The sequence below is a fragment of the Apium graveolens genome, chromosome 8, assembly GCF_009905375.1.
Source record: "Apium graveolens cultivar Ventura chromosome 8, ASM990537v1, whole genome shotgun sequence".
Lineage (NCBI taxonomy): Eukaryota > Viridiplantae > Streptophyta > Magnoliopsida > Apiales > Apiaceae > Apium > Apium graveolens.
The window spans coordinates 141,996,656-142,017,850 of record NC_133654.1 but is presented as its reverse complement, the minus strand read 5'-3'; positions in this window follow the sequence as shown (position 1 = coordinate 142,017,850).

The following is a 21,195-nucleotide window of genomic DNA, read 5'->3' as shown; positions in this document are numbered from 1 at the left end:
TAACACGTACTCACATATTTCATATAATACATAAGTCAGATCATTATGAGATACATCTCAGTGCGTTCAGAATAAAATTTAGGTCATTATTAGCATTTACCGACCAAATACCGACTTAAACTGATACACAAATCAAATGACATTGCAATACAAAAGAAATCAGGTCTCAAAAGTATTTTTATTAAAAGCGCAATATTTTTCTGAATCTGTACGCGTTCGTTTCGTATTAAACGGACAAACGGTTGATTTATTATGAATTTTTTGAACATTTTTCGGAATAAAAACGATCTCCGAATCATTTAATAATTAAAATAATAGAGTTCAAACACCCTAAAATAATTTTATAAAATTTATCGAGCTTGGAAAATAATTTAAAATAATATCTTAAAGCTCGAAACTATTTTTCAGAATTTTTAAATCAATTTTAAATAATTAAATCTAATTAAATAATCAATTAAAATTAATTAATAACTAATTAAATTAATTAATCAATTAATATTTAAATTAATTGAATAATTAAATAATTAATTATCAACTAAAATTAATTAATTAAATAATTTGGATTTATTTTTAAATTAAAAATAAATTTTCAGATTAAAATAATTTTCAGAATAATTAAACAATGAATTTTTGAATTATTTTTAAAACAACAATTTCAGAAACAAAAACTGATTTGGGAATTAGGATTTTTGGGGATCAAACCCGGGTTTCTGATCGGGTTGGAACCGGGTCGGAGAAGAAGGTCTCGGGTCGATCAAGAATAGGTCGGAGATTCCCCAGAATCCGGCGACCCGCCTGATTCCGGCGAACCTCCGACGAGGCCCCTAGCTGCTTGATTTCATCCCAGTTTTAATTGGTATATATTATGTTCGATTATACGAACTCACAGCAATCCCTGAACTACAGAATCATCGCCTACTGTCTGTTTCCGGCCATAAATCCGGTGAGCTTCGAGCTCATTCCGGCCAAATTCGAATCCAGTCAATTCGTGACGAAAATTAACGAAATAAATCACAAAACAACGCTCTGAATACATAGAATCTATTCATGGAATCATAAACATCTAACAGTCGATATCAAATCCGGAAAATCAAAACATAAAAACATCAAAACCCGAAACTTTGGTTAACCATTTTTAGCAATATAACGTAGCAATTAGTGGCGTGAATCGACTATAAATAAACACGTGAGGCTATAATTATCATCAGTTTGAACCAACAATCACTCAAACAGAAATCCCCAAATTGGTTATAAACCCTAGAAATATGAATTGAAAAATTACTTATCGTTTGATGATTATGATAAGGGATTATGAAAGAACAGATCGAGGGCTTCATTTTGGTTACTAGAACATCGAAATCTGAATTCGGCATCACCTTCAAATTCGAGTTTGATTCACAGAACTCTTCAAGAACACCAAGAACACATATTCAAGAAAATTTTCAGAAAATCAAACCTTAATTTCTATATGATATCGAACTCTATTTTTGAAGTATAATATACCAAATCGACCAGAAAAACATGCTCTACAACATGGAAGCATCAAATCACATCAACAACATCAAGAACAAAAATTCATAATTTAATTATCAAATAATTCGAATATAAATAAATAAATAAGAAAATTACTGTGATTTCTGGGCAGAAACTGATGATTGATTCAGAAAGGAGATTTCGAGAGCTTCGTTTTGATATGCTGCACGCCCGAATCGGAGTTCGATAACGCCTTCGTTCGTGTGTTTGATTCTCGGGAACGTATCGGTTTCTTGGGTTTTTCTCTGTATTTACGGTGTTTTAACTGGTTGCCAATGAATAAACGGAATAAACGAAATAAGAAATAGGCTATTTATATTTATGGAATATTGGATCGTTCTGGATCGTTTTGGATCGTTAAATTAGTTGCTTAGCCGCTAAGTAACTGTAAAACGATACAATTCAATACCAGAATTGGATAATTATCAAAACCGGGCTTTTTATAAAACACCATATACGAACATAACGTAAAAATATCCCGTCTTTCGAGATTACGGGTTTTTATTGATTACCGAAATAACTATCGTATCGAAAATATTGCGCCGGGCCGCGCACGAGTCAAACCGTAATCCGGATCGAAAAAGTCAAAACACGGAAAATGTCCGGAATTACCAGATTAGGTTAGGAAGGAGTTTTCGGAAGAGTTTCGGGTTGTAAAAACGCAAAACGGTTGAAGTTGGAAGATTCCCGGCTTTATAAAATAATTTTATAATTATTCTGAAAATAATTAATAATTCATAAATCATTATAAAATCATATAACACTCCAAAAATTACCAGAAAAATACCACAATTATCTATATTTTATTCTGGACATATAAAAATTCAAATATTCAAATAATGTCACATATAACATTCAGATATCTATTCTACTTTTCAGATAATTCACCAAAAATTCACATAAAATCACATAAACAATTCCGAATAATAATAATATTTGAAAATATATGGGATATTACAATCTACCCCCCTTAACAGGATTCTGTCCTCAGAATCAGCCTAGGAAAATAAATAAGGATACTTGGATCGCATTTCGCTTTCCAATTCCCAAGTCGACTCTTCAACCTTGGGATTCCTCCACAAGACTCGCACTAAAGATACAGACTTATTCCTAAGCACTCTTTCTTTCTTATCTAAAATCTGTACTGGTTGCTCTACAAAAGATAAATCTGATTGGATCTCGATTGGCTCGTATTCTATCACATGGTTCGAATCAGGCAAATAATGCTTCAACATTGACACGTGAAACACGTTGTGAATATGCTGCATGTGAGGTGGTAACGCTAATTCGTAAGCAACCTTTCCCACACGCTTCAAAATCTCAAAAGGGCCAACATAACGCGGACTCAGCTTTCCTTTCTTTCCAAATCTTGATAAACCTTTCCAAGGAGAAACTTTTAATAACACTGCCTCTCCAACTTCAAATTCCATATCTTTTCTGGTAGGATCAGCATATTTGCGTTGACGATCTTGAGCTGCTGTTAGTCTTTTCCGAATGAGTTCTATTTTCTTCTTCGTCTGTTGGATCAATTCTGGACCCAAAATCTTTCTTTCACCAACTTCTTCCCAACATATTGGAGATCTGCATCTTCTATCGTACAAAGCTTCGTAAGGTGGCATTCCAATACTGGCATGATAGCTGTTGTTGTAGGAGAATTCAACTAATGGCAAATGCTCGTCCCAACTACCTTCAAAATCTAGTGTACATACCCTTAGCATATCTTCAATAGTCTGAATCGTTCTTTCACTTTGACCGTCTGTCTGCGAATGATACGCGGTACTCATGTTCAGCTTCGTTCCGAGACAATCTTGAAAACTTCTCCAAAATCTTGAGTTAAATCGAGGATCTCTGTCTGAAACTATGGATACTGGAACTCCGTGTCTTATCACAATTTCTTTAAGATATAACCGTACCAATTTATCCATTGAGAATCTCTCGTTGATAGGAAGAAAATGCGCTGACTTCGTCAATCTGTCGATAATAACCCAAATAGCATCATGATTCGTCCTGGTCCTCGGTAATCCTACTACGAAATCCATCGCTATATGCTCCCATTTCCATTCTGGAATGTCCAATGGTTGTATCAGTCCACTGGGCCTTTGATGTTCCGCTTTGACTCGCTGGCAAGTGTAACACTTACTTACCCATTCTGCAATTTCCTTCTTCATGCTTGGCCACCAAAAGTTTTCTCTTAAGTCTCTGTACATCTTCGTACTCCCGGGATGAATTGAATATCTAGAGTTGTGAGCATCTCGAAGAATTTCATCTTTCAGCTCGGCTACATTGGGTATCCATATTCTGGAAGAAAATCTTAATATCCCTTTATCATCCTTTTGACTTCCTATCTCTTCTCCTGTCAAACTGTCTTGTTCATGGCTCATAACTTTCTCCTGACATCTTTTAATCTTCTCTAATAATTCTGGTTGAAAAGACATTACACACAACACCTCTGTAGACATACTTGGAATACTAACCTCTATTTCCAGCTTCTCAAATTCCCTGATTAATTCCTCGGATGAAGTTATCATGTTCAATCTTTCTTTTCTGCTCAGCGCGTCGGCCACCACATTTGCTTTGCCTGGATGATATGTAATAGTACAGTCGTAATCCTTGATTAGTTCTAGCCATCTCCTCTGCCTCATGTTCAATTCCTTCTGGGTAAAGATATATTTCAAACTCTTGTGGTCCGTGTAGATCTCGCACTTTTCCCCATAAAGATAATGCCTCCAAATCTTCAATGCAAATACTATAGCTGCCAATTCCAGATCATGCGTTGGATACTTCTCTTCGTGTGGTTTCAACTGTCTTGAAGCGTAAGCTATCACCTTGTCATGCTGCATCAGAACACATCCTAATCCTTTGTACGACGCGTCACTGTAGATCACAAAATTTCCTTGTTCATCTGGCAAGACTAGCACTGGAGAAGATACTAATCTATTCTTTAATTCCTGGAAACTTTCTTCGCACTTCTCATCCCATTCAAATTTCTGATTCTTCCTGGTAAGCTTTGTCAATGGCGTAGCTATCTTTGCAAAATCTTGCACAAATCTTCTGTAGTAACCTGCCAATCCCATGAAACTTCTTACTTCCGTTGGTGTTTTTGGCCTCTCCCAGTTGATTACGGCTTCAATCTTTGCTGGATCCACTTCCACCCCTTTATTGCTAATCACGTGCCCAAGAAATCGTACTTCTTTTAACCAAAATTCACACTTGGAAAACTTTGCGTATAACCTTTCCTGTCGCAGTATCTCCAGAACTATCCTCAAATGTTCTACATGCTCCTCTTCTGTTTTGGAATAGATCAAGATGTCGTCTATAAACACGATCACGAATTTATCCAAATACTTCTTAAATACTCGATTCATCAAATCCATGAAAGCTGCTGGTGCGTTGGTTAATCCAAATGCCATCACTAGAAACTCATAATGCCCATATCTGGTTCTAAATGCGGTCTTCGGAATGTCTGCAGGCTTGATCTTTAGTTGATGATATCCGGATCTTAAATCAATCTTAGAAAACCATACAGCGCCTCTCAATTGGTCAAACAAATCATCGATCCTTGGTAACGGATACTTGTTCTTAATGGTTAGCTTATTCAGTTCTCGATAGTCGATACACAGTCGCATACTCCCATCCTTCTTTTTGACAAACAGTACTGGTGCGCCCCATGGGGATACACTGGGTCTTATAACTCCTTTCTCCAAAAGATCTTGCAGCTGAGATGCCAATTCTTTCATTTCCACTGGTGCCATCCGGTACGGGGCTTTAGAAACTGGTTCTGTTCCGGGTGCTAGAACAATCGCAAATTCAATTTCTCTGTCGGGAGGTAATCCTGGTAGATCATCTGGGAAAACATCTGAAAATTCATTGACAACTGGAATCGCTTCTAGTGCTGAAACTTCTTTACTGGTGTCTATCACATGGGCCAAATATGCTTCGCAATTCTGACGCAATAACTTCTTCACTTGAGCGATCGTTAAGAACTTCTTTTCTTGCTTATTTCCTCGGAATATCACCTTTTTTTTACTATCCAAGGTCTGAAGTCTCACTTTCCTATTCTTACAATCAATCTGAGCGTTATTTTCTGACAACCAATCCATTCCTAAAATAACATCAAATTCTCCCAACTTAAAAGGTATTAAGTCAGCATAGAAATGATGTCCTCCTATCTTAATATCGCACTTCGGGCACACTCGGTCGACGGTAACTTGATCCTTATTAGCTAACTCTATCATTAATGTTTGTTCTAATAACTTAACTTCACAATGCAGTTTATCGACAAAACTTTGAGAAATAAATGATCTTGTAGCTCCAGAATCAAATAAAACTTTAGCATCTATGGAGTTGACTGGAAGCGTACCTGCCACCACGTCTGAACTCTGAACAGCATCCTTCATAGTCATATTGAATGTCCTAGCCTTTGACTGGTCCTTTGTTGGTGGTCCTTCAATCCTTGGCACACCTTGAGATGATGGTCCTGCAATCCTTGGAACATTTACACTTTGTACTTGCTCTTTGCAGTTGTTGGCATAATGTCCTGTCTTCCCACATCGGAAACACGTAACTTCTTGCATCTGATTGCGGCACTCATAGGCATGATGTCCCTTCATATTGCACTTGTAGCACACAGAATTAGCTTTACAAATCCCAGAATGTTTCCTGCCACAAAACTTGCAATCTGGCATTGGTGGACGATTGGACCTCTGCTGATTTGAATTCTGAAAACGGTTGACTGGTCCTCCATTTCCTGATTGTGGTCTTCTGAATCCCATATTCGTATTACCCTGAAAATCTGGCCTTTTGTTAAAACGACTCTGAAAATTACTTGACTGCTGACCTCCCTCTGAGGTTTCCATTTTCCTTTTCTTCCCATCCTTTCCTTTCTGTGACATATCACTCCTACTCTCAATCACCATTGCCTTCTGAACCACTGCCACATATGAAGTCAACTCAAACATGGCCACTCTGTTCTGAATCCAAAACTTCAATCCCTGTTCAAATCTTCTTGCTTTCTTTTCATCTGTATCAACCTGGTCTGGCACGAACCTTGCTAACTCAGTAAACTTAGCCTCGTACTCAGCCACAGTAAGATCACCCTGGGTCAGATTCAAGAACTTAATCTCCATTTGATTCTTCATATACCTCGGGAAATATTTCTCCAGGAACAACTCTGTGAATCTCTCCCAAGTTATAAACTCACCTCCTTCCAATGCTCGCGTGGATTCCCACCAATAGTTCGCCTCACCCTTCAGAAAGTAACTTGCAAACTTGGTCTTCTGCTCAGTTCCTGCTCCGACCAATTCAAAAGCCTTTTCCATTTCCTTGAGCCATGCATTGGCTTCCACAGGATCAGCACTTCCCTTGAACTCAGGTGGCTTCACTGCTTGAAACTGCTTAAAAGTCACTACAGATGGTGCTGCTCGCTGCTGTTGTTGCTGTTGTTGCTGCTGCGTAAGATGTAACATCTGCTGCTGCATCAGTCCCAACATCTGGATAATCGCTGGATCTGTACGACTCGCGGTATGATCCTCTCCTGAATTATTCCTTTTCTTTGGAGCCATTATTCTGGTAAGAGAACAAGCAACATATATAATAATATGTCAAGCATTGTGTCAAATATGTAGCAATTCTTTAGCATATTAAAGTTCGCAAACACTATCTCTTCTCAAAATATCATAAACTTGCTACCATATTAACACAAGCGACATGATTATCACATAATCCTGCTTATTATCTCGAGAATAATAACATAAAGAAAATTTACTCCGAATTATCCAAACCTTATAAATCCTTACTTAAAATCTCAACTAAACCAACAAAATAACAGTGCAATGACACAAGGCCTGAGGCTAAACACAAAACAGAAAACCTAAACAACTTAACTATAACCCAGCCCAATATCCTAAATTTAATCCTATAAAAGCTAAACTACACGCGCCTATCTTATGTGATCTTCCTATGACTCATCTATGACAATCCTGCGCCTGTTTCAGTGACCATAACCTGTAGCTCTGATACCAACCTGTGACGCCCTCCAAACCCGGGGTCTAGATTTGGGGGTCACTCTCCAATAAACTAAAATAAAATAATCACAGCGGAATAATAAAATGAATGCGACCCCTTTACCTGCACTGGATCGATCACAGGTTATAGTATGGAACAGGCACTACTACAAATCAAGTGTTATTACAAACCATAGTCTAATTAGTTTTACAACTTATTCAAATTTTATTACAAACCTCTAGACTAATTAAGCGTCCCAAAATAGTCTATCTGGCATACACACCACTATTTACAAGCACTCGACTTCTGGTCAAACTTGGGACTCAAGCCTGCTCTGGCTTAGCTGAAATATTAGAATAATAAACAAGTATGAGCGAAAGAAATGCTCAGCAAGCAGTATAAAGTTTGTAAATGAACAACAATAACAATATCTGAGTAAAATCAGAAGCTGATATAAACTTTAAAGTTTAAGCGACAGTTTAATAAAACACAATTATGCACTATGCTGTTTCTGATGATCAGTCATGAAACAACACCGGTATCCCGCAGCCATACCGTAAATATAGGTATCGATATCCCGCAGCCATACCGTACCTATTGGATATCCATGAAGAAGGCATATATTCGCCTAGCAAGATATTACACTTTCGTATAATAACTCACGCTGGACCGGTGCCTCGGCCCCTTATGCTAACCAAGAATCAATTCACGAAACAATTTTTGATTAAAGGAGTCGAATCAATGACATCCTTATCTATTCAACTCCCCATGTCACATGGTCCGGAGTTGTCTAAACAACTGATGGCGAAATAACTAGAATAATTAGTTATTTGCTAATCTCAATTCAATGTTCCACTGTATAGAGTGATTTATAGCGAAATACATAAAACGTTTAACTATTCTGAACTTAGAATAGTATGGGAATCGAAAGAATAAAGTTCGGAGTCAATATCAATTGAATGATAAATGAAAATAAAGGTACTTGCATAATATAATTCAAAATAAACGTCACTTGAACAATAAGTGAAGTTAGGGGTACTTGCATAATATGAATCGAAATAAACGTCACTTGAAGGATAAGTGAGGTTAATGTACTTGCCTGGTATGCTCAATAACCTCTTACTTTAACTCTGTTTCTAACTGTTGGCTACTATCTCCGTCTAACAATTGACTGCGCTCCTTGCTACTCGATTCTATAAATAAAAGGACTATCTTAAGTGACAGAACTAAACTCAATCGACGTAACTATATGTCTTGACATCTACCCGATCGTTTATAACTAGCATGGCATTTTAAAACTGTAACAGACAACATGTATATCACGTATCACGTAATCATGGTATTCGTATAACACGTACTCACATATTTCATATAATACATAAGCCAGATCATTATGAGATACATCTCAGTGCGTTCAGAATAAAATTTAGGTCATTATTAGCATTTACCGACCAAATACCGACTTAAACTGATACACAAATCAAATGACATTGCAATACAAAAGAAATCAGGTCTCAAAAGTATTTTTATTAAAAGCGCAATATTTTTCTGAATCTGTACGCGTTCGTTTCGTATTAAACGGACAAACGGTTGATTTATTATGAATTTTTTGAACATTTTTCGGAATAAAAACGATCTCCGAATCATTTAATAATTAAAATAATAGAGTTCAAACACCCTAAAATAATTTTATAAGATTTATCGAGCTTGGAAAATAATTTAAAATAATATCTTAAAGCTCGAAACTATTTTTCAGAATTTTTAAATCAATTTTAAATAATTAAATCTAATTAAATAATCAATTAAAATTAATTAATAACTAATTAAATTAATTAATCAATTAATATTTAAATTAATTGAATAATTAAATAATTAATTATCAACTAAAATTAATTAATTAAATAATTTGGATTTATTTTTAAATTAAAAATAAATTTTCAGAATTAAAATAATTTTCAGAATAATTAAACAATGAATTTTTGAATTATTTTTAAAACAACAATTTCAGAAACAAAAACTGATTTGGGAATTAGGATTTTTGGGGATCAAACCCGGGTTTCTGATCGGGTTGGAACCGGGTCGGAGAAGAAAGTCTCGGGTCGATCAAGAATAGGTCGGAGATTCCCCAGAATCCGGCGACCCGCCTGATTCCGGCGAACCTCCGACGAGGCCCCTAGCTGCTTGATTTCATCCCAGTTTTAATTGGTATATATTATGTTCGATTATACGAACTCACAGCAATCCCTGAACTACAGAATCATCGCCTACTGTCTGTTTCCGGCCATAAATCCGGTGAGCTTCGAGCTCATTCCGGCCAAATTCGAATCCAGTCAATTCGTGACGAAAATTAACGAAATAAATCACAAAACAACGCTCTGAATACATAGAATCTATTCATGGAATCATAAACATCTAACAGTCGATATCAAATCCGGAAAATCAAAACATAAAAACATCAAAACCCGAAACTTTGGTTAACCATTTTTAGCAATATAACGTAGCAATTAGTGGCGTGAATCGACTATAAATAAACACGTGAGGCTATAATTATCATCAGTTTGAACCAACAATCACTCAAACAGAAATCCCCAAATTGGTTATAAACCCTAGAAATATGAATTGAAAAATTACTTATCGTTTGATGATTATGATAAGGGATTATGAAAGAACAGATCGAGGGCTTCATTTTGGTTACTAGAACATCGAAATCTGAATTCGGCATCACCTTCAAATTCGAGTTTGATTCACAGAACTCTTCAAGAACACCAAGAACACATATTCAAGAAAATTTTCAGAAAATCAAACCTTAATTTCTATCTGCTGATTCCGAGGACGGAATCCTTATAAGGTGGGTAGATTGTAATATCCCATATTTTCAGATATTATTTTTATAATTATTTGGAATTATTTATGTGATTTTATGTGAATTTTGGTGAATTATCTGATAAGTGGAATTGATGTTTGGGTGTTTAGATGTGATATTATTTGAGTATTTGAATTTTTATATGTCCAGAATAAAATATAGATAATTGTGATATTTTCTGGTAATTTTTAGAGTGTTATATGATTTTATATTAATTTATGAATTATTAATTATTTTCTGAATAATTACCAAAATTATTTTATAAAGCCGGGAATCGTCCGACTTCAACCGTTTTTGCGTTTTTACAACCCGAAACTCTTCCGAAAACTCCTTCCTAACCTAATCTGGTAATTCCGGACATTTTCCGTGTTTTGACTTTTTCGATCTGGATTACGGTTTGACCCGTGCGTGGCCCGGCGCAATATTTTCGATACGATAACCATTTCGATAAATCAATAAAACCCGTATTCTCGAGAGACGGGATATTTTTACGTTATTTTCGTATATAGTGTTTTATAAAAAGCTCGGTTTTGATAATTATCCAATTCTGGTATTAAATTGTATCGTTATATAGCTACTTAGCGGCTAAGTAATGTACTTTCGGATCCGATATGATCCAATGTGATACTTGTTACGTGTTTAAATTGCATCTATACGAATCGATCCGTAATTTGGACGCGTGTTTATTTGCGTCCTTATCGAGGTATTTGTTTTATCTCGTTTATGTGCATTTGAATGTATTTTATGCGTGTTTGGGTTTTTATTAATTTAAGTATCGTTTTTGTTTTCGAAAATAAACGGACCGGGACACCACCAGGACGTCAAACCCCACAAAATTCATGTTTTTATTTTTATAAAATCATTCGTGTTTTAAATACCTAGTATTTCTGCATTTTCGAATTATTCGCTATTTTGGGGGAATTTTGATGCGAACTTTATATTTTACTGCTTTAAAATTATTCCCCGTAATTATAATTTTGAGGCTTAATTATTTTAATTATGGGCATAAAAACACCCCAAAATTGATTTTGGGTATTTATTTTCCAGAAAATATAAATAGCTGCAGAAATTCCATTTTATTTATTTATTTTCATAAAAAATCAGAAAATAGAATAAAGCCAAGAATAAGGGTTGGGGGTGAAATCTTTCTCTTGAGCTTTGATCAATGATTTTGAGCTAACCAGGAAGCCAAATTTGATGTTCTAGTAACCAAAACAATCCTCATGACGAGACCTTTCTGTTGATATCACTTTTGCAATCTGAGAGTAAGTATTGATTAAAATCGATTTTTTCAAGTATATGGTTAGAATTCATTTTTGATGTTTGAAGGATTGTTTGATGTTGTTGATGCTTGATTATCATTAATAGTACTCTGAGGATTAATTTCGTATATTAGAATGTTAATTTTGGTTCTGTTTTAGCAAAGGCCGAGTTTTTGGTTTTTATAAAAGTTTCAAATCGATTTTTAGGATTATTCTGTGATCGATGATTGATTTTGATTGCAAGAACAGATTGTATATGACTCCAGCTTTGTTTTCATCTATAAATCGTCAATTTTTGTTGCGTTTTGACTGAACTCGTTCTTTCACCGGAAAGAGCTTGAAGCTCGGCGGTTTGTATGGTATTTTGGCCGGAACTCGGGATCTCCGAGTCGTTTGTGGATGATTCCGGTGGGAACGAGATGCCTGAGATGCCAGGAATTGTTTGGGGTACAAAGGTTAGCAAAACAGGGTCTGCAGGGGGCGTTTTTGGCTTTGCCGGAACCTGACCGGAAAGTCTGCAACCGCCGGAATCTGCAGATTTTTCCGGCAGTTCTTGGTGTTCTTATTCGACCCGTTTCCCCGACCCGTAGACCCGGTTCCAACCCAATTAGCGACCCAGTTTTAATCTGAAATTTCCCAATTCCCCAATCAAAATGTTGATTCTGCATTTTCTGATTTAAAAATAAATCAAAATTCAGTTTTTAGTTTTAAAACTTATTTTCTTTTATTCTAAAAATCATTATTTTTAATTCTGAAAATTTATTTTAATTCAAAACTAAATCCAAATTACTTAGTTAATTAATTTTAGTTGATAATTAATTATTTAGTTAGTCAATTAATTTAAATATTAATTGATTAATTAATTTAATTAGTTATTAATTAATTTTAATTGATTATTTAATTAGATTTAATTATTTATTTTTGATTTAAAAATTCTGAAAAATAGTTTCGAGCTTTAAGATATTATTTTAAATTATTTTCCAGGCTCGATAAATCTTATAAAATTATTTTAGGGTGTTTGAGCCCTATTATTTAATTATTAAATGATTCGGAGATCGTTTTTCTTCCGAAAAATGTTCAAAAATTCATAATAAATATACCGTTCGTCTGTTTGATACGAAACGAACGCGTACAGACTCAGAAAAATATTCCGCTTTCATTAAAATACTTTCGAGACCCAAATCCTTTTTGTTTCGAAAGGTCGTTTGTTTTACAAGTTATTCTAAGTCGATTATTGATCAATAAGTCATATTTTTGACCTGATTTCAGTTTTAAACGTACCGAGTCGACCCTTCTGATGAACCGAGCCTTATGTGATATGAATTATGTGATATATGAGTTATGTGCTTATGTGCTATGTGAATTATGTGCGTATGTGGATCAAGAGTCCTGTGATTGTCTATTATATTTATGTGCGGGCTATCGTATGGGTAGACGATAGGATTTTGACGCGTAGTTCGTCGAGTGATTATCGTTTAGACGATTAAAGTTCTATATTTTAATTATAGATGTGGATCTCTCGAGTTGATCGGGACAAGACGTTGGATAAAGAATGAGATGGAATGGTATTGGGTAGCTGACTTCTAGTAATCGCAGGAGCAGCATATCAGTAAAGTGTTGGAAGGGAAGACGATGATGTTTTGAGATAGAATGTCAGAATTGATGCGTTATTGCGAGTGTGCTAACTGCTAAAAACCAAAGGCAAGTACCCTAACCTCACTTATCATTCAAGTGACGTTTAATTCGATTTATATTATGCAAGTATCCCTATCATCACTTATTGTTTAAGTGATATTTATTTTGAATCTTATCATGCAAGTATTGCTTTTCCTATTCTCGGTTTAGAATCGATAAATGTTCTACATATCGCTGAATTATCATGCAAATATTCTTCTACTATTCTATGTTCAGAATAGCTAAGTGATTTTACTTATCAACTTATTGGATTTACAAATGTTTTGGATTTTGAGAAAGATGACGTTGTTTTGGTTTTTCTGCCCAAGTAAATGGGGGAATAAAAGTTTTTAAGGGTGTCGAGTATTATGACCCCTCTCAATAAAATGTTTTTAAGATTGGATGGTTGCGTAAGAGGCCGTGGCGGCGGTCCAGTGTGAGCTATGTGTTATACAGGATATAACACCTTGCTAGGCCGATATGTGCCTTGGGTGCCCCTTTGTTTAGTTGGATATGCTTCGGCATACCGGTGTTGCTCCGCGGCTGATCACCGGCGGCAACACACCGTCGTTCGAGGATTCCAATCTAAATTATGATATTGTTTTGATATTCATAGAATAAATGATTTATCAACTGTTTCTGTTTTGGATTAACGGTGAAATGCAGTTTTGATTCAGATTCTGATTTATGCTGATACTTATGTTGTTGTTAAATATCAAATGTGGTATTAGTACAGATGATTGGGGTTGACTTCAGTATGGAATGTTGTTAGCATCAAAGTTCGTATTGATATCTAATTTGATATGACAACAAAATAAGTATTAATCTCAAGAGTTTGGTTTTGAGTAAAGTTTATGATTCAATCCATAATCATTGTTTCATGTTATTGTGGTTTACGATATTTCCGTAAACACTGTTTTACGAGTTTTATTCTCGTTATGATTCAAAGTATTGCTGAAGCACGTCGCTGGAAAATATAAAAAGGGTTTTTGAATACAATTAAGGAATCAATTCTGGGGTTCCACTACTATAATTTTATGATTCAGCAATTATGATTTTTAAATGTTCTGCGCTGATGCAGATGTCGGTTTTATATCAAACAACCCTATATTTACTATAATGATCTTGCTGAGCATTTCTTCCGCTCATACTTGCCTGTTTCTTTTAAATTTAACCTCCAGTGAGGATTAGCTTGCGCTGTTTAGCTGCGTAATTCGAGGAAGCAAAGAAGAAGCTTTTGGAAGGTGGTTGGTCCAGGGTTTACGGACTAGTGTAAGTTTTATTGTATAAAGTTGTTTATATTATATTATATATAGTTGTATATTTTATTTGGGCCTAGTATACTTTATTTCGAAGTTATACTAGTGGGTTTAGTTTTGAGTTGTAATTTATTGAATAGAGTTTTAAAAGAAAGTGAAAAATTTATTTGTGGAATTTGGATTTCTTGTTTCTAGAACTGTAACCTTAAAAGATCTTGGATTAGTTTGGGGTCATAAATGATAAATATCTTCCGCTGGCATTTATTATTTGATTAAACAGGTTATTTTGGATTGAGGTTTTATAGTGACGACCAAATCCCTTGACCCCGGATTTGGGGGCGTTACAGGTTGGTATCAGAGCTGATGTTATAGTAAACTAGAAACGGGAGTGTGTAGGAGTGTGTATAGCTATGTGAGGACGTTTGAGCTCATATCGAGTTCCTGTTGGACTATTGGATATAGTACCAACGAGTAAGTTAAGATAAGGCGTATTCGTTTGAGATGGTTGTGCTGAGCTGGATGGAACTCCTGGCAGTTGCAAAACTTATATGGTGGAATCTTTCGAGGCTACTACGTTTTGACGATGATGAAGATTATCGATATCCTTGGAACATGAAGAAGCGTCTAGAATCAGATGGCGAGTCAACTGGAGAGTTCAAATTGAAGATAAATATTAAGACTTTGGCAATACCTTTTCTTTCTATAATTCCTTTTGACATCTCTCAAAAAGAAGTAATTGTTAGAGGAGATATTCCCTAACACCCATTTTCAATCATAACTGTGTTTTAAATGTGCTGGAGGCTGTCATGAAGCCTATTTTTCAGGTTTTGATAGCTCTGTCAAGTTGTGATATTGAACTTCCACTTTTCTTATATGGTGGATAGTTTCTTGGTGATATGACACCACTTGCTCATTTGGTGCCAGAATTTTGTTCTCTGGATTTCATTTCCTTCAGAAATATCAGCTTTGAAATCCTTTCAGTTTATTAATTTGATTTTGAATTCCTTTGACATTCTTTTATTCTGACTGGGATGAACAACCCTAACTATAGGAGACACAAGGTATACCTGTCTGTGTGATAGGAGTTGGATGGGACGCCATCACTTGTGTGTATTGTGAATACATGAAGGTTAACAACCTTTAGTAGTGTCTTAATTTGGACACGCAATACCAAGTTCGTTTGATCATATTGATCTCTCAGTTTTTATTTCATTGCAACAATACTTTTTCTCCAATTCAGATTCTATCCTGTTATTATATGAAATTCTTTTCTTTTCTATGATTTTATCATTCCAAATATTCGAAGGTATGCCAATCAAGTTAAGTTGAGTATTCTGTTCAAGACAAAGTAAGGCGGTGTGATGGAAAGTTGGTTAGAAACCCTTAGTACTGTCTTCTGCTGATTCCGAGGACGGAATCCTTATAAGGTGGGTAGATTGTAATATCCCATATTTTCAGATATTATTTTTATAATTATTTGGAATTATTTATGTGATTTTATGTGAATTTTGGTGAATTATCTGATAAGTGGAATTGATGTTTGGGTGTTTAGATGTGATATTATTTGAGTATTTGAATTTTTATATGTCCAGAATAAAATATAGATAATTGTGATATTTTCTGGTAATTTTTAGAGTGTTATATGATTTTATATTAATTTATGAATTATTAATTATTTTCTGAATAATTACCAAAATTATTTTATAAAGCCGGGAATCGTCCGACTTCAACCGTTTTTGCGTTTTTACAACCCGAAACTCTTCCGAAAACTCCTTCCTAACCTAATCTGGTAATTCCGGACATTTTCCGTGTTTTGACTTTTTCGATCTGGATTACGGTTTGACCCGTGCGTGGCCCGACGCAATATTTTCGATACGATAACCATTTCGATAAATCAATAAAACCCGTATTCTCGAGAGACGGGATATTTTTACGTTATTTTCGTATATAGTGTTTTATAAAAAGCTCGGTTTTGATAATTATCCAATTCTGGTATTAAATTGTATCGTTATATAGCTACTTAGCGGCTAAGTAATGTACTTTCGGATCCGATATGATCCAATGTGATACTTGTTACGTGTTTAAATTGCATCTATACGAATCGATCCGTAATTTGGACGCGTGTTTATTTGCGTCCTTATCGAGGTATTTGTTTTATCTCGTTTATGTGCATTTGAATGTATTTTATGCGTGTTTGGGTTTTTATTAATTTAAGTATCGTTTTTGTTTTCGAAAATAAACGGACCGGGACACCACCAGGACGTCAAACCCCACAAAATTCATGTTTTTATTTTTATAAAATCATTCGTGTTTTAAATACCTAGTATTTCTGCATTTTCGAATTATTCGCTATTTTGGGGGAATTTTGATGCGAACTTTATATTTTACTGCTTTAAAATTATTCCCCGTAATTATAATTTTGAGGCTTAATTATTTTAATTATGGGCATAAAAACACCCCAAAATTGATTTTGGGTATTTATTTTCCAGAAAATATAAATAGCTGCAGAAATTCCATTTTATTTATTTATTTTCATAAAAAATCAGAAAATAGAATAAAGCCAAGAATAAGGGTTGGGGGTGAAATCTTTCTCTTGAGCTTTGATCAATGATTTTGAGCTAACCAGGAAGCCAAATTTGATGTTCTAGTAACCAAAACAATCCTCATGACGAGACCTTTCTGTTGATATCACTTTTGCAATCTGAGAGTAAGTATTGATTAAAATCGATTTTTTCAAGTATATGGTTAGAATTCATTTTTGATGTTTGAAGGATTGTTTGATGTTGTTGATGCTTGATTATCATTAATAGTACTCTGAGGATTAATTTCGTATATTAGAATGTTAATTTTGGTTCTGTTTTAGCAAAGGCCGAGTTTTTGGTTTTTATAAAAGTTTCAAATCGATTTTTAGGATTATTCTGTGATCGATGATTGATTTTGATTGCAAGAACAGATTGTATATGACTCCAGCTTTGTTTTCATCTATAAATCGTCAATTTTTGTTGCGTTTTGACTGAACTCGTTCTTTCACCGGAAAGAGCTTGAAGCTCGGCGGTTTGTATGGTATTTTGGCCGGAACTCGGGATCTCCGAGTCGTTTGTGGATGATTCCGGTGGGAACGAGATGCCTGAGATGCCAGGAATTGTTTGGGGTACAAAGGTTAGCAAAACAGGGTCTGCAGGGGGCGTTTTTGGCTTTGCCGGAACCTGACCGGAAAGTCTGCAACCGCCGGAATCTGCAGATTTTTCCGGCAGTTCTTGGTGTTCTTATTCGACCCGTTTCCCCGACCCGTAGACCCGGTTCCAACCCAATTAGCGACCCAGTTTTAATCTGAAATTTCCCAATTCCCCAATCAAAATGTTGATTCTGCATTTTCTGATTTAAAAATAAATCAAAATTCAGTTTTTAGTTTTAAAACTTATTTTCTTTTATTCTAAAAATCATTATTTTTAATTCTGAAAATTTATTTTAATTCAAAACTAAATCCAAATTACTTAGTTAATTAATTTTAGTTGATAATTAATTATTTAGTTAGTCAATTAATTTAAATATTAATTGATTAATTAATTTAATTAGTTATTAATTAATTTTAATTGATTATTTAATTAGATTTAATTATTTATTTTTGATTTAAAAATTCTGAAAAATAGTTTCGAGCTTTAAGATATTATTTTAAATTATTTTCCAGGCTCGATAAATCTTATAAAATTATTTTAGGGTGTTTGAGCCCTATTATTTAATTATTAAATGATTCGGAGATCGTTTTTCTTCCGAAAAATGTTCAAAAATTCATAATAAATATACCGTTCGTCTGTTTGATACGAAACGAACGCGTACAGACTCAGAAAAATATTCCGCTTTCATTAAAATACTTTCGAGACCCAAATCCTTTTTGTTTCGAAAGGTCGTTTGTTTTACAAGTTATTCTAAGTCGATTATTGATCAATAAGTCATATTTTTGACCTGATTTCAGTTTTAAACGTACCGAGTCGACCCTTCTGATGAACCGAGCCTTATGTGATATGAATTATGTGATATATGAGTTATGTGCTTATGTGCTATGTGAATTATGTGCGTATGTGGATCAAGAGTCCTGTGATTGTCTATTATATTTATGTGCGGGCTATCGTATGGGTAGACGATAGGATTTTGACGCGTAGTTCGTCGAGTGATTATCGTTTAGACGATTAAAGTTCTATATTTTAATTATAGATGTGGATCTCTCGAGTTGATCGGGACAAGACGTTGGATAAAGAATGAGATGGAATGGTATTGGGTAGCTGACTTCTAGTAATCGCAGGAGCAGCATATCAGTAAAGTGTTGGAAGGGAAGACGATGATGTTTTGAGATAGAATGTCAGAATTGATGCGTTATTGCGAGTGTGCTAACTGCTAAAAACCAAAGGCAAGTACCCTAACCTCACTTATCATTCAAGTGACGTTTAATTCGATTTATATTATGCAAGTATCCCTATCATCACTTATTGTTTAAGTGATATTTATTTTGAATCTTATCATGCAAGTATTGCTTTTCCTATTCTCGGTTTAGAATCGATAAATGTTCTACATATCGCTGAATTATCATGCAAATATTCTTCTACTATTCTATGTTCAGAATAGCTAAGTGATTTTACTTATCAACTTATTGGATTTACAAATGTTTTGGATTTTGAGAAAGATGACGTTGTTTTGGTTTTTCTGCCCAAGTAAATGGGGGAATAAAAGTTTTTAAGGGTGTCGAGTATTATGACCCCTCTCAATAAAATGTTTTTAAGATTGGATGGTTGCGTAAGAGGCCGTGGCGGCGGTCCAGTGTGAGCTATGTGTTATACAGGATATAACACCTTGCTAGGCCGATATGTGCCTTGGGTGCCCCTTTGTTTAGTTGGATATGCTTCGGCATACCGGTGTTGCTCCGCGGCTGATCACCGGCGGCAACACACCGTCGTTCGAGGATTCCAATCTAAATTATGATATTGTTTTGATATTCATAGAATAAATGATTTATCAACTGTTTCTGTTTTGGATTAACGGTGAAATGCAGTTTTGATTCAGATTCTGATTTATGCTGATACTTATGTTGTTGTTAAATATCAAATGTGGTATTAGTACAGATGATTGGGGTTGACTTCAGTATGGAATGTTGTTAGCATCAAAGTTCGTATTGATATCTAATTTGATATGACAACAAAATAAGTATTAATCTCAAGAGTTTGGTTTTGAGTAAAGTTTATGATTCAATCCATAATCATTGTTTCATGTTATTGTGGTTTACGATATTTCCGTAAACACTGTTTTACGAGTTTTATTCTCGTTATGATTCAAAGTATTGCTGAAGCACGTCGCTGGAAAATATAAAAAGGGTTTTTGAATACAATTAAGGAATCAATTCTGGGGTTCCACTACTATAATTTTATGATTCAGCAATTATGATTTTTAAATGTTCTGCGTTGATGCAGATGTCGGTTTTATATCAAACAACCCTATATTTACTATAATGATCTTGCTGAGCATTTCTTCCGCTCATACTTGCCTGTTTCTTTTAAATTTAACCTCCAGTGAGGATTAGCTTGCGCTGTTTAGCTGCGTAATTCGAGGAAGCAAAGAAGAAGCTTTTGGAAGGTGGTTGGTCCAGGGTTTACGGACTAGTGTAAGTTTTATTGTATAAAGTTGTTTATATTATATTATATATAGTTGTATATTTTATTTGGGCCTAGTATACTTTATTTCGAAGTTATACTAGTGGGTTTAGTTTTGAGTTGTAATTTATTGAATAGAGTTTTAAAAGAAAGTGAAAAATTTATTTGTGGAATTTGGATTTCTTGTTTCTAGAACTGTAACCTTAAAAGATCTTGGATTAGTTTGGGGTCATAAATGATAAATATCTTCCGCTGGCATTTATTATTTGATTAAACAGGTTATTTTGGATTGAGGTTTTATAGTGACGACCAAATCCCTTGACCCCGGATTTGGGGGCGTTACAAACAGCCTAGTGTACTCCTCCTCCGCAGCTCTGTCAGTTAACCGAGGCCTTGCAGCAGTACCCCTCGATGAATCAGCAGTAGGAACTGTGCTGCTGCTGTCAATAGTGCGTGCTCTCTTGGGTGCCATTGATTCGTGAATAAAAGTGTGTAAGAACTGATTTTTGATGTTTGTGAGAGGGTTTAAGTGTAGGAAGTTTTGTGGGAGATATGTAGGATAGGTGTATGTATATATAGGGTGTGGATTAGATTAGGGTTTGGGAATTAAGGAATAAATGATGGGGTAGTGGGAACAATTCGTGGGTTTATGGGCTAAAACTATTTTTGTGTTTTTTTTTGTTTTTTTTTTCTGAACTGTAAAAAAATTTCTGGAACTCGACCCCTGCGCGGCCGCTCAGCATAGCTGCGCGGGCGCGCAGAGGGTCTCTGGAAAAAAAAAATTTCAGCCCCTGTTTTCTGATTTTTTTGTGTTTTTGGATAGGTTATTAACTTCTAAGGGTTCCTGTAACAACAATTCATGGGTTGCCTCCCACGCAGCGCTTCTTTTTCGTCATTAGCTTGACGTTCCGTACCTTTCTCAAGTAGTCAACAAAATGGCACTAACCACCTCTCGGTTTGCC